This window comes from Quercus suber, unplaced genomic scaffold (genome assembly GCF_002906115.3).
Source record: "Quercus suber isolate HL8 unplaced genomic scaffold, Cork oak 2.0 scaffold_262, whole genome shotgun sequence".
Classification (NCBI taxonomy): Eukaryota; Viridiplantae; Streptophyta; class Magnoliopsida; order Fagales; family Fagaceae; genus Quercus; species Quercus suber.
In genome coordinates, this window is record NW_027069718.1 from 269,169 (window position 1) to 285,730 (window position 16,562).

A 16,562-nucleotide genomic window follows, 5' to 3' on the forward strand; every position below is an offset into this window, starting at 1 on the left:
ATTGATTGGGTGTGATTGTGCCTATTCTTTAACATATAATATGACGATGTGGCATGTTGACATTGGAGGGGTAAAACTTAGGTTTTACAATACATCCTTATAGAATTTAAACTAAAAAAATAACATATTCACTCAGGAAAAAATATCAAAATTAATAAGCAATTGATGACCGAAGATTGAAGAAAAATTATTTGTACATCTTTGTAATAGGAAATTGATGAAATTTTTAAAAAGCCTTTTTATTTTTTGGGATTTATTGAAGCCTTTTTTTTTTTTTAATTGATGTCAGTGTAGATACTCTACGCAAGGAGGTGAATGTTTTATTCTAAAATTAGAGGGAAAGAATGTGTAATAACAAAAAAGAAAAAAAGAAAGAAAAAAAAAACCTAAGTAAGTTTAGTGCAATTACCTCATATATACTTTAGCCAAAAGGTTTTGTCATTGTAACTGTCATGAACCAATGTCCACTATGCAATGAAGTCAATAATGTATCAAAGATTGTTTCGATTTGGTTAGGGAAACAAAATATTTTGATACTAGTTAAAACTAGTCCGTCATTTTGAAATTATCACTAATATATATAGTTTTTTTTTGGAATATATATAGTTATTTATTTATATCTTCATTAATCAAATTCCATATAATTTAATAACAATATTTAATATTATAAATCCATACTTTATCTATTCAAACTATGAAATTAATATAATACAATAATACAATTTTTATCTATAATAATAGTTATGCCTAATACAAGACATTCCAAATATCTAGAATGTTATATAAAAGTTGCAAACTAAAAAAAAAAAAAAAAAAAAAAATACCAGGAAAATCCGTTTGTATTAGAAAGTAGGAAGCACTATAGAAAATAAAATACGTATTTATCTAGGTAAATAAACACCTAACAATTAACATGGTGTAACTGTCATTACAGTACAGGTTTTGCTTCATCAGCATTAGAATTTTCTTCTTAACTATTTCTCACTAAAATAGTGACGAATTATTTTTAATCAATCAGATCTAATGAGACCAATGAAAGCATTTCTTTATGTGGTCTTTTGTTTTACTTTGTATTTGAATTCTTACCTGTGAAATAGGTTCCAATTCCCTTAGCTCTTCAAGATATCTGTAATCATTTTGATCTAGAGTCCAAATTTGGTAAGAATGAGGTGTAAAACCTATATTTTATACCATCCAAAAATATATTGTCATATTAGCTTTTTACTTGAAACTCAATACATCTTATCACATATAATAACCATTGTTATGAATACCGTTTCGGTGCTCATTTCGGTTTGTCTATTGGAATGAAATATTTCGGTACCGGATTGGTACTGGGTTGTTTCGACATACTGTTTCGGAGTTACCTTTTATATACTTTTTATTTATTTATAATTTTATATACTTATATTTCCTTATATATTATTGGTCAAAATCCATATAATTTATTGAGTCTTAAAATTATAAGTCTATATTTTAGATAATATATCAATTTCAAGTCTAAAAATCTACCCAATAATTATAATAATACTTATGATTCTCAAAAAACAAAAATACTATTAAAACAATTTTACTATTAAAATATTCTCAAAAAATTTACTATTAAAAAACCGAAATATAAAAGCTAAAGTTAACTCACTTACTCTCACTGACAGTACCAAAAAAAAGAAGCTAAAGTTAAATATTAAAATAGTATTATTATTTATATATTTCGTGTGAACCAACAAAAACAAAGCCTAAAGCTTTTTGTCAAGTTACTTTGTCATTTCCAACACTTAGTCACGTGCTAGGTTCACAAAACAAGAAAGAAGACACAAAACTAGGCAGTGAAAATTCAAAATAGAATTGAAGGACCAGCAGACGAAAAGTAAGAAGAAGAAGAAAAAGAAGAAAGAAGAAAAACTGAAAAAGAAGAAGCAGCAGCTACCTCTGCCATGGCTTGGGTTCATTCCGGCAACCGTCAACGTGGTGGAAACCTGCTGTAAAGGGATGATTTCGTGAGCCATTCAGCTTGTAAGATGAACTGCGATGGGTGACTCTATTAAGGTAATAGCCATTAAAACTTGAAAAGACAAAATTTTTCTGCATTTATCAGCAGATTCAGTACCGGCCGAAATATGTCTACCGGCCGAAATTCACCGAAACAGGCTGAAATGGCCGGAACGGACCGGAACGAACTGAAATTTGGTCCAAGGTGGAACAAGAGGGTGATTCGTACCGGTTTAAGGACTGGTACGAAATTTTCCGGCCATTCCGGCCGGAACGGAACAGTATTAATAACAATGATAATAACATCTCAATAAATTTACAGTTAAGTTGAATTTTCAAATGGGTATTAGAATTGATTGGGTGTGATTGTGCCTATTCTTTAACATGTAATATGATGACGTGGCATGTTGACATTGGAGGGGTAAAACTTAGGTTTTACAATACATCCTTATAGAATTTAAACTAAAAATATAACATATTCACTCAGGAAAAAATATCAAAATTAATAAGCAATTGATGACCGAAGATTGAAGAAAAATTATTTGTACATCTTTGTAATAGGAAATTGATGAAATTTTTAAAAAGCCTTTTTATTTTTTGGGATTTATTAAAGCTTTTTTTTTTTTTAATTGATGTCAGTGTAGATACTCTACGCAAGGAGGTGAATGTTTTATTCTAAAATTAGAGGGAAAGAATGTGTAATAACAAAAAAGAAAAAAAGAAAGAAAAAAAAAAACCTAAGTAAGTTTAGTGCAATTACCTCATATATACTTTAGCCAAAAGGTTTTGTCATTGTAACTGTCATGAACCAATGTCCACTATGCAATGAAGTCAATAATGTATCAAAGATTTTTTCGATTTGGTTAGGGAAACAAAATATTTTGATACTAGTTAAAACTAGTCCGTCGTTTTGAAATTATCACTAATATATGTAGTTTTTTTTTGGAATATATATAGTTATTTATTTATATCTTCATTAATCAAATTCCATATAATTTAAAAACAATATTTAATATTATAAATCCATACTTTATTTAATATCTTAATTTCTAGCTAGAATGTTATTTCATTGATAATAATAATAATAATAATAATAATAATCAACATAATATATGTTCAAATGGGTTTAGCCAATCAGCCAGATACAAATGATAAAGACTAAATCATTGTTTTATTAAAGAGCAAGAGTTTATTTGGGAACAGCTTATTTAATTGAAATTGAAATTTTTTTGCTAAAGTACTGTAGATAAAGTTAAAAAGTAGCTGAAATAATATAGTATGACTCATAAATAGTACTAAAAAGTGCAATAGGACTCATAAATAGTAGCCAAACGCAACCTAAGTCTCTTAACACAACCATTCCCACAACTTGTCCACGTGAAGAGAGTGGTGGTATGATGGATCTACATAGACTCATCAATTTCTTCTATTACTTACAACCACTACAAAAAATTGGGACTCTTTTGGCGTTTTTAAACCACTATGATAGCCTCAAAAAGTACTGGTATAGTCTAAAATGCCCTATCCGGGCACTTTTTTTCCCGGCGCTTTGTAGCGTTGCGCAACGAGTGTGACAATAGGTCTGAATGACCTACACTTGCGCTTTTTAAACCACTACCATGAGGTATTTTGTAAAAAACAAAAAAGGCTATAGCGGCGGTTTTAAAGGCTCCGCTATAGGTCTTTTTAATACTACCTTAATGGTGGTTTCAAAAGTGCCTGTAGGCCTTTTATGAGCTTTAGCGGCAGTTTCAAAAGCGCTGCTACAGGCTTTTTATACAGGCTTAAAAGGTCTATAGCGGTAGTTTCAAAAGCTCTGTTATATGTCCTTTAAAAAAAAAAATTGGGCAAAAATATTTTCCCTACTTTTTCCGAACCTATTTATAGCTAAAGAAAAATCAAAATTAAATAAAGGACTAAATCTAGTTGACACACGCCAATATAAACCCCACAATAATCAAACATATTCAAACTATGAAATTAATATAATACAATAATACAATTTTTATCTATAATAATAGTTATGCCTAATACAAGACATTCCAAATATCTAGAATGTTATATAAAAGTTGCAAACTAAAAAAAAAAAAAAAAAACACAAGCTTGATGATTTATTTTGCGCTGTAGGAGAATGGTCACTCGCATAATCGCCAACCTAAATATTTAACAACAACATTACTAAATAACTCAATAAGACATCTATTACCAATTGAATACATTATATACATATTCTAATAAAAACATCACATGAAAGATGACTTTGATACCAAATGTAAAAATAAATTTAGAGTTGCGGAAGAAAATAAACATACCTCTAGCTATAGTTGTTTAAGTTTTTTAGAAAAAAGAATACTCAATATAAGATAGTGTATAGATAAACCTTAAAACTACATTTGTTAGCATATATTAACAACTAGGAATGCAACCGATAACCTCATATAACAATTATCACAACCAAAAGTCAAGTAATCCAATCTCATAACTCACAGAGGTAATTTACAAAACACTTGGCATGCAACAAGCATAATCACATTTACATATGTCAAAATCATCTCAAATGCAAATGAACACACTTTAAAATAAATTTATCTCAATACATGAGACAACAAGACCCATATAGTTGCTCTAGGAAACCAATTCTCAAATATTCGTTAGTAAATTAGACAACCAAATCCTTTTATCAAAGGAAAAAACCCCCAAAAGATATTACAAAGCCATCTTAATCCCAAAATTCACTAAGCTTCTTTCTTGCTATTTCAAGCAAAAATTAATGCAAATCTGTTGTGAAAAATTGTAAAGTTCAATACACACATTTGCATAATAGCTAACCAAATAATATATTCTCTTCTTTTTTTTTTGGTGGTAAATAGTACTATGAAATAAAGAAGACAGACCTGGCTTCTAACTGCAAATTCCATGTATTAATGACATAGTTTCCTAACACTAGGAAGATACTATGAACATGGGACTTAAGTTCACATCTGAATCAACCACCACTGTACACAAGTTCCCTGAATTTTCATTAAAGACATTATCAATGAGAAGACTACCTAGCCAAAAAAAAATGGGGACCTCAACACATGCCAAGAGCTTGAAATTAATTGGTAATTAAGACCACTCATCTAAATCAAAATGGGCTTGATAATGTACTTGTATTGGATCTCGTGCTCACGAGCTACTTGTATTGGATCTCGTGCTCACGAGCTTGATATTAAGCTCAAAGTTTGCTTAACTAATGAATCAAGCCAAGCTAAGGCCAACTCAAGCTTTTAGACTTTTTGATGAGCTCGAGTTCAAACATTGTTCCTAGGCTTGGTTTGAGTTCAAATTGAATTTAAACATTTTACTTTTATTGCCAAGCTTCACAATTTGACAAAACTTGATTCATTTATTGCCCTAGTAATGCTCACTAAGGCATTTTTTTTTTTTTCCTAATGTGAATTGTTTTTACTTGTTAGTTAAAATGCATATGTTAGAGCATTCACAATAAAATAGCTAAAATTATAGTTTTTAGTAACTCAAAACATTATTTTATAATATAGCCCACATCAAGTGTCTTACCTAGTGTCATCCAACTTTTATCCATGTTCGACTACAAATGCAAGATGAATGTTACTTCAGCAACATAATGACAACTCATGCATAATATTCTGTCATCTAAAGCTATAAGATAGAATATAGACCTTAATACTTAAACAAATATACATAAAACAATCAAACATTCCCAATATAAATTTAATCCACCTTATAACATCATACAGACCACCCGCTTGCTCCAACTCAACAAACCGCCACAAACCAGTTATCAACATTACAATATGGAATTTTACAAGAATTTAATAAGAAGTTACTTACTATGCTCAAGCTAGCACACACACCTCTACCAGAGAAATCCAAAGTGACCATAAACAAATAATGTTTAACCTGCCAAAACTAGAAGAAAAAAAATTATAATAACCCAAAACAAATTAAAAGTGGGAAGCAATGATTGTATTAAGTTTAGACACAAGAAAAATCCTACTCAAAATTAAATAAAATAACAAAATCTTCCATACATTTACACATTTCGGTAATGATGCAAATAGTGGGCCTACCAGATAGAACCATTGGTGACAGTGTCATGAGTTTGGCCAAAGTTTGTTAAATTTCTCTATAAAATTTGCTAGTAATAACTTTGGGGGGAGTTTTTGAGACAATTAAAATAATTAATTGACATTTTAGCCAAATGACAAAAGTAGCAGAAGAGGAAGAAATAATTAGTAGGAAGAAGTTATCCTTTATTGGTTCAGACTTGCAATGCCGAATCAATCTGAGGATGAAATTTGCTCATTATCATCCTGCCCAAAAGAAAACCATATGAGTTATTTGAGATTAGTTTACCACAAATGAAATAGAAAGAGATAGGCATTTGAGTTTTTTACCATTTCATTTAAAATAATATAAACTACTCATTAAAATAATAAAAAACAAGCGCACAAAAAACTATAGCAACCACCTCCTCCACCACCACTACCACCACTCCACCTATCATAACCACCATTGTAGCAACCACAACCCACTACAACCACCACCACCACAAGCCATAGCCACCACCATGGCAACCACAACCCACTACAAGGAGAAAACAGAAAGAAAAAAACCAAAACATAATCTCAACCATCCACCAAAATCACAACCAACCACCACCCAACCACCACAAAAACAACCAGCCACTGCAAAACTAAAATCTCAGCCACCTTCTTCTTTCACCAAATTTCAGTGACACTCTCACCAATAACATTCCTATCCACTAGCACGTCCTAGCCAAGCACTCATTGGTGGTCGATCTAACCCACTGCAGTAAGAAAAAAAAAAACAAAGCAAAACCACAACCATCTACCAAAAACAACCAGCCAACAAAACAAAATTGTAACCAAAGATCCAACCCACGCACTCACTGATCTCATCACCGTGCCTCCACAATTTTTTCTCCATCACTCATAACTCATCATATGGCATGTTATGGCAAAAGTTATATAAAATATTGTAGTACCAACATTTTTCACTCTTTTGTCATGACAAGCATACCATAAAATGGGCGATCGGACCTTAGTTTTTACTTTTTATAACTAATATATGTATATTTTATATTAGAGTTGTATGATTAGCACATAAAGAGAAGGAAAAGTTGGTCGGGTAAAAGAATAGAGAAATGTTAATGCGTGGGGAGTGGGCTCGCCTGTGGGGATAGATACTATATTTAGGACATACAAGGAATGCCCACAATTTCTATTGTCTTGCGGAGTTGTTTGAAGTTTTGAGAGCGAATGGCAAGTCCCTCACATGGCATTGCCTAGTATAGGAGGCTGGATAATTTTTCTCTCATAGCTCGTTTTAGGCAATGGAAATAATGCAGCATGTGAAGTGCAAACCTACATTCCCTGGCTATATAATGGATGTATATGGTTTTAAAAGACCACAATGCCTGGGAAGCAATTATATTTGCTTACATCTACCACAATCACTACACCAAAAAAAATCAAGGGTTAATACAACAAAAGTATGTATAGTAGTATTAGAAACAATATCACATCTACAAGTTAAAATTGTTGCAATAGTAACTTAAAAGTATTAAATTATTGCATCAATAATAATAAGTTGCAATAACTTTTCAGTTGCAATAAAAGTTTTAATATATTAGGAAAAATTATTGCAATAACTTAAATTGAAGAAATCGTTGCAATAAATTGATACCAATTATTTTTGCAATTTATTGCAACAAAAATTTCGAACTAATAGCTTATTGTAATGAAGTTATTATTGCAATAATTTGATATTAATTCTTTTACAATCTATTGCAATGACAAATAGGAAACTGCAACGAATATATCATCGCAATAACATGATATTAATTATTTCATAATTGATCGCAATGACAAAGTGAAGTAATTATCTATTACAATGAAGATATCATTGCAATAATTTAATCCGACTTATTTTGGTCAATTATTTGCAATCTATTACAATAAAATTCGTAAAGTAGTAGCCTATACCTACAAGATATTCGAAACTGCAAATTATTTATTACAACAATATATAAATCATTGCACCAAAGTTGTCATTAAAATATTTGGAATTTGTTGCAACAAAACTTTTTGTTTCAAAAATCTATTACCTTAAATTTTATTGCAACACCCTGTATCAACTATTGCAATGACTCTAATCTTGTGGAAACGATTTTTTTGGTTGCAATAAACATATTTCCTTGTAGTGGAAAATGAAAAAGAAAAACTAGGACAAAGGATTTTTATTCAATGAGAAATGAAGACCAATGAGACTAAGAGAGAGACTCATGTTTGCACTTTTAGTTTGCTTCTTGTAAACCATAGTTGGTAATAAGCTATGCATGACTTGCATGGGCCATGAGGAAATGAAATTATTTGGATTCCTTCTTGTTTTTAAATATAGGTCTGCTTAATCATTTGTTCACTCTCAAATTAATGTTGTTGGTCTCTTGTAATCCTAGGAACATTCCAAAGATCATATGGGTCCTCGAGTGTTGATGGATCTAGTAGGCAAGAGATAGAATCCTCCAAAGTCGACCCATCATCAAGTGTTGTATTCACCAAAAATACATACATACATACATACATACATACATATATATATATATATATAGGCTAGTGATTCAAGAATCTTTGTCTTAATTGTTGGATTTTATTTTTATTTTTATTTTTATTTTTTAATGTTCCTTTGATATGTTTCCTTGGACTAGCAAAACCTGGGTCTCACCATCAAAGAGATATGCAATTGTTCCTGATGAAATAGTAAGTTTTTGTTCCAATAAGTTTAGTATCAAAGTTGGATACTTTTTGTAATGGACGTGTCAAGATTGATTCTAAAGATCAGAAGAGGAAGAAAGATCAAAAGAGAAAGAAAGAAGTTTAGAAGGGAAACAAGCTAAACAACAGAGCCTAGTTAATTGTTAGCTATACCACAAGTAGTTTAGATAGTTTATTTATTCTCACATGTAAAACACACATGCGGCTTATGACACATGTTGTAACTAGTTTTGTTATAGTTTGGGTAGTTTAGTTTCTTTTCTATTTTTGGTAAATAACTCAATTCTTGTACAGATTCATTCATTCAATGTAATATACAGAAATTCCCAAAACTCTCTCTAGCTCTTAAGCTTCTTTTATCTCTCTAGTTGTATCTTTTACATGGTATTAGAGCACAAGCTTTCAATGGCATCCAATTTTGATCCAAGTTCTTCTTCTTCTTCTTCTCAGCTTTTACTTTCACCAATGGAGGATCCTCAGAGTCCATTCTTTCTACATCATGATGAAACACCTAGTGCGATTCTAGTCTCTTAGCCTTTGACTAAATACAATTACACTACTTGGGCTAGAGCCATGAAAATGGCCTTGAATACCAAAAGCAAGCTCGGATTCATTGATGGAAGCATCAATGCTTCAATGGCAATCACTCCACTCGAGAAGCAAGCTTGGTCGAAGTGCAATTCCATGATTTCCTCTTGGATCTTGAATCCAGTTTCACCTCACATCACCGCTAGTGTTATCTACAGAGACACAACATTTGAGGTTTGGAATGCTCTCAAGAATTGGTTTTCTCAAGCCAATGCATTGAAAATTTCACAACTTCAAAAGCAAATTTTCACTATGATGCAAGGCAAGGAGATTCAACAGCGACAAACTTTTTCACAGGTCTCCAAACCTAATGGGATCAATTGCTAAATTTCAGGCCTTTACCATCTTGTTCATGTGGTAAATGCACCTGTGGTGTGAATGACAAGATCAGCAATTTTCAGCATCAAAATTCAATCATGCATTTTCTTAATGGATTGAATGATTCCTATTCACAAGTCAGAACTCAGATCCTCATGATGGAGCCTATTTCTTTGATAGGCAAAGCTTTTACATTGGTGATTCAAGAAGAGAGGCAGAGATATTTGGAATTCAATGTAATTCCTTCAGTTGAATCAACTGCCGTTGCTGTCAAGAATCAAGGTTTTAATCAAAGTTTTGGTTTTTCGAGTAATGATGGCAAGAATTATAAGGGGAATACTAGGAAAGGAGGGCCTGTGTGCAACCACTGTGGCTAACTTGGCCACATCATGGAGAAATGCTATAAGCTAGTTGGTTATTCTCCTAGTTACAAGCAAAAAGGAAGACCTGCAATGGCTAATCAGGTCAGTGTTGAAGTGATCTATGCCAGTATGAAACTGCACAACAGAACAACAACTTCTTTCCTTTCACTTCAGAATAATGTCAACAACTGATATCTACGCTGAATTCTTATGCTTTTTAATCTCGATCTAATTTTGCTATGCATTCAGATAATTTTGCCATCAATCCCAATGCTCTCTCAGGTATTTCTTGTGATATTTTTCAAGATTCCATGTGTTTGAGTATGCAACATTCTGTATTTGTTGTTAATCCTGCAAATAAGACTGCCTTTGATAATGAAACTTGGGTTCCTGACATTGGGGTCACAAACCATATCATTCACTCTATCACTTTGTTTACCAATATCATTAGTTCTATATCTACCTTTGTCTAGTTGACTAATGTTGAAAGAGTTACTGTCACACATATAGGAACAATTCAAGTGACATCTACTTTAGTCCTTGAGAATGTCTTGTGTGTTCCTTCTTTCACATTTAACTTGATATCAGTTAGTAATTTGACCAAATCCCTATCATGTTGCCTTGATTTTCTTTCCAACTTTTGTTTCATACATGACCTTTTCATGTTGGAACACAATTGGAGTGGGTAAACTGCACAACTATCTTTACTTGCTACAAAACTCAACAAATTGCAAATCCATTTCAGAAGCTTCTTCAATTTTGCAGTCAATTTTCAGTTCTTTTGCTCATTCTGTTTCCAACATTCATATTTGTTTCTAAGCCATATATTTGGCATCTTAGACTTAGGCATGCATTTAATAATAAGCTCAATGTTTTGCATAATACTCTTCCTAATGTAATCAATTTTCATAGCAATAAAGACTATATTCTTTGTCCTATTGCTAAGCAGAAAAGGCTTCATTTTCCTTCTTTCAATCACTTATTTGATCATGCTTTTGATATCATAAATTGTGAAGTTTGGGGTCCCTTTTATAAACCTACTCAAGAAGGGTTTAAGTATTTCGTTACCATTGTGAATGATGCCACTTGATCCACATGTGTCTATCTCATGAAATCTAAATCAAAGATCATATTTTTTTTTTCTAGTTTCCTTTTATAATATGATACGTACTTAGTTCTACACCAAGATCAAGGTCTTTAGAACTGACAATGCTCCAAAAATTTTCTTAAAAGATTTTTTTCCTGCTAATGGTATTATCCATTAGCACTCATGTGTTGCCACTCCATAATAGAACTTAGTAGTGGAGATGAAACACCAACATATTTTCAGCATGGCTAGAGTACTTAAATTTCAGTCTAATATATCTCTTTATCTATGGGGTGATTGTGTTCTTACTGTTGTACATATAATCAATAGGTTGCCTTCACCTATTTTGCAAACCAAGTCACCCCTTAAGAAACTATATAAACTATATAACAAACTTCCTTCCTATGATCATTTAAGCGTGTTTGGATGCCTTGCTTTGCCTCTACTTTGGCCCATAATGGGTCTAAATTTGAACCTAGATCCACCCCTTGTGTTTTCATTGGTTATCCATTTGGTGTTAAAGGCTACAAGCTGATTAATCTGGTTTCCAAGAAATTTTTTGTTTCCAGGGATTGTTTTTCATGAAACCATTTTTCCTTTCATTTCTTCTACCTATTCTTCTTCTCCCCATTCAGATATTTCTTTACCTCATATTTTTCCATCTGTGGCATCCCCTCCAGATTCTCTATTTCCTTTTATTTCTCCATCTATTGATTCTTAGCTTATTTCATCTCCACCTATTCCTACAACTAAGCTTATTCCATTTCCATCTAGCCCTACAGCTAACCCTATTCTTCCACCTGACGCTATTCCTCCAACTTCTTTAGTTCCTATTCCTTCTGTAGATCATGCAACACTTGCATCTCTTCCTATAGCAAATTCTGCTAAACTTATGAATACAGATCCACCTCTAAGGAGATCTCAAAGGATTTCCAAGCCTCCATCTTATTTGCAATCATATAAATGTAACTCTATTGCTTGTGATTAGTCTTCTCTTTCCAATTCTTCCAACAAGTTTGATCATTCTCTAGCTAAATCAGGTACCCAATATCCCTTATCCAATTATCTTGATTCATCCAAATTATCTCCATCCTATGCCTATTTTTGTTCCCTTATTACCAATGTTTTTTAGCCTAAGTTTTATCATGAGGCTAACAAGGACCCTAAATGGCAGGAGGCAATGGATGCTGAAATTGCTGACTTGGAGTCTAATCATACTTGGACCCCCACTCCTTTACCTTCAAATAAGAAAGCTATTGGATGCAAGTGGGTGTACAAAGTGAAATATAAGTCAGATGGGTCTGTTGAGAGGTACAAAGCCAGGTTGGTTGCTAAGGGATTTACTCAACATGAAAGCCTTGACTTCACTAAAACTTTTTCCCCTATGGCAAAGATGGCTACTGTCAAGACACTACTTGCTATTTCTGCTGTGAGAGGTTGGTACTTGACCCAGCTTAACGTGAATAATGCTTTTCTTCATGGTGAGCTTCTTGAAGATGTCTATATGCAGCTTCCTCAAGGCTTTCACAGCAAGAAGAAGTTGGTTTGCAAGCTTAACAAGTCTTTATATGGATTTAAGCAAGCTTCAAGGCAGTGGTACTCCAAGTTTTCAACCAACATTTTAAAGTGTGAATTTCAACCGTCTAAATCAGATTACTCTTTATCACTAAGAAGTTCCAGAATTTATTCATAGCTTTATTAGTCTATGTTGATGACATCTTCATTGCAAGTAATGATGTCAAGGCGGTTGAAGAACTTAAGGTCTTTTTGGAACAGCCATTTAAACTTAAAGACCATGGGAATTTAAAATACTTTCTTGGACTTGAAGTGGCTAGAACAGATATAGGGATAACCTTGTGTTAGAGAAAGTATGCATTAGAGAAGCTAAAAGATGCAGAGATGATAGGTTATAAACCTTCCAGAGTTCCAATGGAACAAAGCCTGAAGTTGAGTAAATTTCATGGAGAGTTACTACCTAATCAAGGGGTATACAAAAGATTGGTTGGTAGGTTGTTATACCTTACCATTACCAAACCTTATATAACATATTCAGTGCATAAACTTAGCCAATTTATGTCTAAGCCTAGAAAACTGCATTTGAATGCAGCCTATAAAGTTTTACAATATATTAAAGGGTGTCCTGGTCAAGGCATTCTTCTATCTTCCAAATCAGATTTACACTTAAAGGCTTTCACAGATGTTGATTGGGCAACATGTGTTGACACTAGAAGATCAACTACTAGTTACTATGTATTCTTAGGGAAGTCTCTAATCTCATGGAAGTCTAAAAAGTAGTTCATAGTCTCAAGATCATCTGCAAAGGCAGAGTATAAAGCTATGGCTATGACTATGTGTGAGATAACTTGGCTGTTAGCATTGTTGAGAAATTTTGAGGTTTATCATCCACAACCAACTCTACTTTTCTGTGATAATCAAGCAGCAATGTATATAGAAGAGAACCTAGTATTCCATGAAAGAACTAAACACATAGAGGTAGATTGCCATGTGGTTAGGGACAAGGTACAAGACAAAGTAATTAGATTGTTTTACACTCCTACACACTCACAATTGGCAGACTTGCTTACAAAGGCTCTTAGTAGCCAATAGCTTGTTTCTCTACTTATCAAGATGAGCATTGTTAATATTCATAATTTTGGCTCTTATGTTGAGAGGAAGTGTCAAGATTCTAAAGATCAGAAGAGGAAGAAAGATCAAAAGAGTAATAAAGAAGTTCAAAAGGAAAACAAGCTAAATGACAGAGCCTAGTTAATTGTTAGCTATACTACAAGTAGTTTAGATAGTTTATTTATTCTCACGTGTAAAACACACATGTGGCTTATCACACGTGCTGTAACAGATTTTGCTTATAGTTCAGGTAATTAGTTTCTTTTCTTTTTTTGGTATATAACTCAATTTTTGTACAGATTCATTCATTCAATGCAATATACAGAAATTCTCAAAACTCTCTCTAGCTCTCAAGCTTCTTTTATCTCTCTAGTTGTATATTTTACAGGACAAATGATGATTCCCACTAAGATTTGAGCAATGACAATTTTTTTTATACAAGATATAAATTCTACTCTAGCCTAATCTAAGTGTATATATCTGTGAAGCTCTAATGTAGGACACAATTTACTATTTAATTATTGTAATTTATTAATTTTGGTATTTAATTTGTAATTTTTGTTATTTTAAGTTTAGGGTTATTATTTCCTTGTTTTTAAGTGCTTTTAATGCTTTTTAGGTCAAATTTGATTCCCGTTATAGTTAGGTATTAATTAAGAGTTATTTTAGAATATATTTTCTTGTCTGTCAAGTTTTACGAAGTACATTAAATAGGCCCCTAGTCTTACACGTTTTTTTAACAATTATTCAGTCAATAAAATTCAGGCTTTTGTCTTTCTATTTTTTGGTGGATTCCATACCCTTTCTCCTTGTGGATTCAAGAAACTCTCGGGGATTCGAGGTTATTTTCAGAAGCAAGCGTGTTTTGTTTCTTGTTTTTCTAGAAGTAAACGTGTTATGCTTTTTGACACTTCCACATCTTGCATCAGTTGGTATCAGAGCCTTGATTTATCTTGGTCTAGTGGTTGAGGTATGAGACGGTAGCAATTTTGCTGACAAAAAACTTAGCAAGTAGTACGTGATGTAGAGCTAGCACTCACAAATATCTTTGCTAGGATGCCAACGTTTGGAGCATGGAAACAATATGATTTATTTGACTTTGAGAATATTCATTATGAGAGAAAAGATAGGCATGCTTTGTATAAATTTAGTACGTTGGTGGGAACGAGTAAAATCTGATAGAATCCAACAAAGTAAAGACAAAATTCGTTTATGGCCAAGGATGAAAAAGATGCTTGCTATCAAATTTTATCCTTTGGATTGTGAAGAAATATTGTCATATACAATACAAGATTAATATTGGCCAAGAAGTTCATATTTGAATTATTTTGAAGAGCCAAATATTCCACCATTAAAGAAAGAATTGCATGTTGAAGAAAATATTGTTGTTGAAGAATATGTAGAAGTCAAAGAAGAAAATATAGAGATTTCTGAGAAAATTAATGAAGGCCTTATTATAGAAGAAGAACTTGAAATCAAGATTGTAGAGGAGATTAATAAAGACCCTATTATAGAGAAAGATCTTGAAGTCAAGATAGTAGAGACCATTAGAGAAGAAATTATAGAGGAAGTTGTCAACGATCTCGATAAAGTCAAGTTAGATGATTGTAACATTCAAGCTCCTATTATCTTGGTGGGAGATACCAAAACAAAGTTTATTGATTTTATTGGGGTTGATAGATTTGATTCAATTGTCAGTTCTTATTTGGTAAATCTCTACAATTACATGAAGACTACGGAAAAAGAAATTCAAGTTGATTTGTTTATTCCATTGATGAGTTGCAAGTATGAAAAGAAGATCAATGGGCTCAAGCATTCGAAGTATTTGTTTTTTGGGGCGGAAGATTTCAGATTTCAAAAATGAACTCGAGGACGAGTTTGTTTCAAGTGGAGAGGTCTGATGTAGGACACAAGTTAATATTTTATTATTGTAATTTATTAATTTTGGTATTTAATTTGTAATTTCGTTATTTTAGGTTTATGGTTATTATTTCTTTGTTTTTAGGTGCTTTTAATTTTTTTAAGTCAAATTTGGTTCTCGTTATAGTTGGGTATTAATTATGAGTTATTTTAAAATATACTTTCTTATCAGTCAAGTTTTACGGAGCCCTTAATTAGGCCTCTAAATCTGTACATGTTTTTGAACAATTATTCAATCAATAAAATTCAGGCTTTTGTCTTTCTATTTTCTAGTGGATTCTAGACCCAGGGGCGGAGCTATAGCAAGGCTTGGCTCCCCAAATTTTAAAAAACTATTTTATATTATGTGTAAGTATTAAGAACTTTAAATATTTACTTACAAAAATAGAAGTTGGCTCCCCTAAATGTTTAAGTTAATCCAATGATGCTCTTGAAAACCAATAGAATATGTCAATTGGTCTAGTAGTTATAAAGACAATGTAGTTTTTGTTTTCTTTAATTCGTTTTTTGAACATGTTAATATCAAACTAGACAACTTTTGTATACTCGTTGGAATTTAAAAGATGATAAATTCCATAAAAAATTATCTTGCAAATATACATATGTGAAAGTTTTTTTTTTTTTTTTTTTTTGAGAAGTTACATATGTGAAAGTTGATAATTTTATATAGAATATATTTATAAATTACGACCTACTCTACTATCAAAAATATTAACGTCTATATTTGTATATGTGCATTTATGCATTTGTGTGATGGTTTATCTTGACTCGAGACTAATATATTAGTATCAAAATTTGGCCCCCCCACACAAAAAATCCTAGCTCTGCCCTTGTCCAGACCTTTTTTCCTTG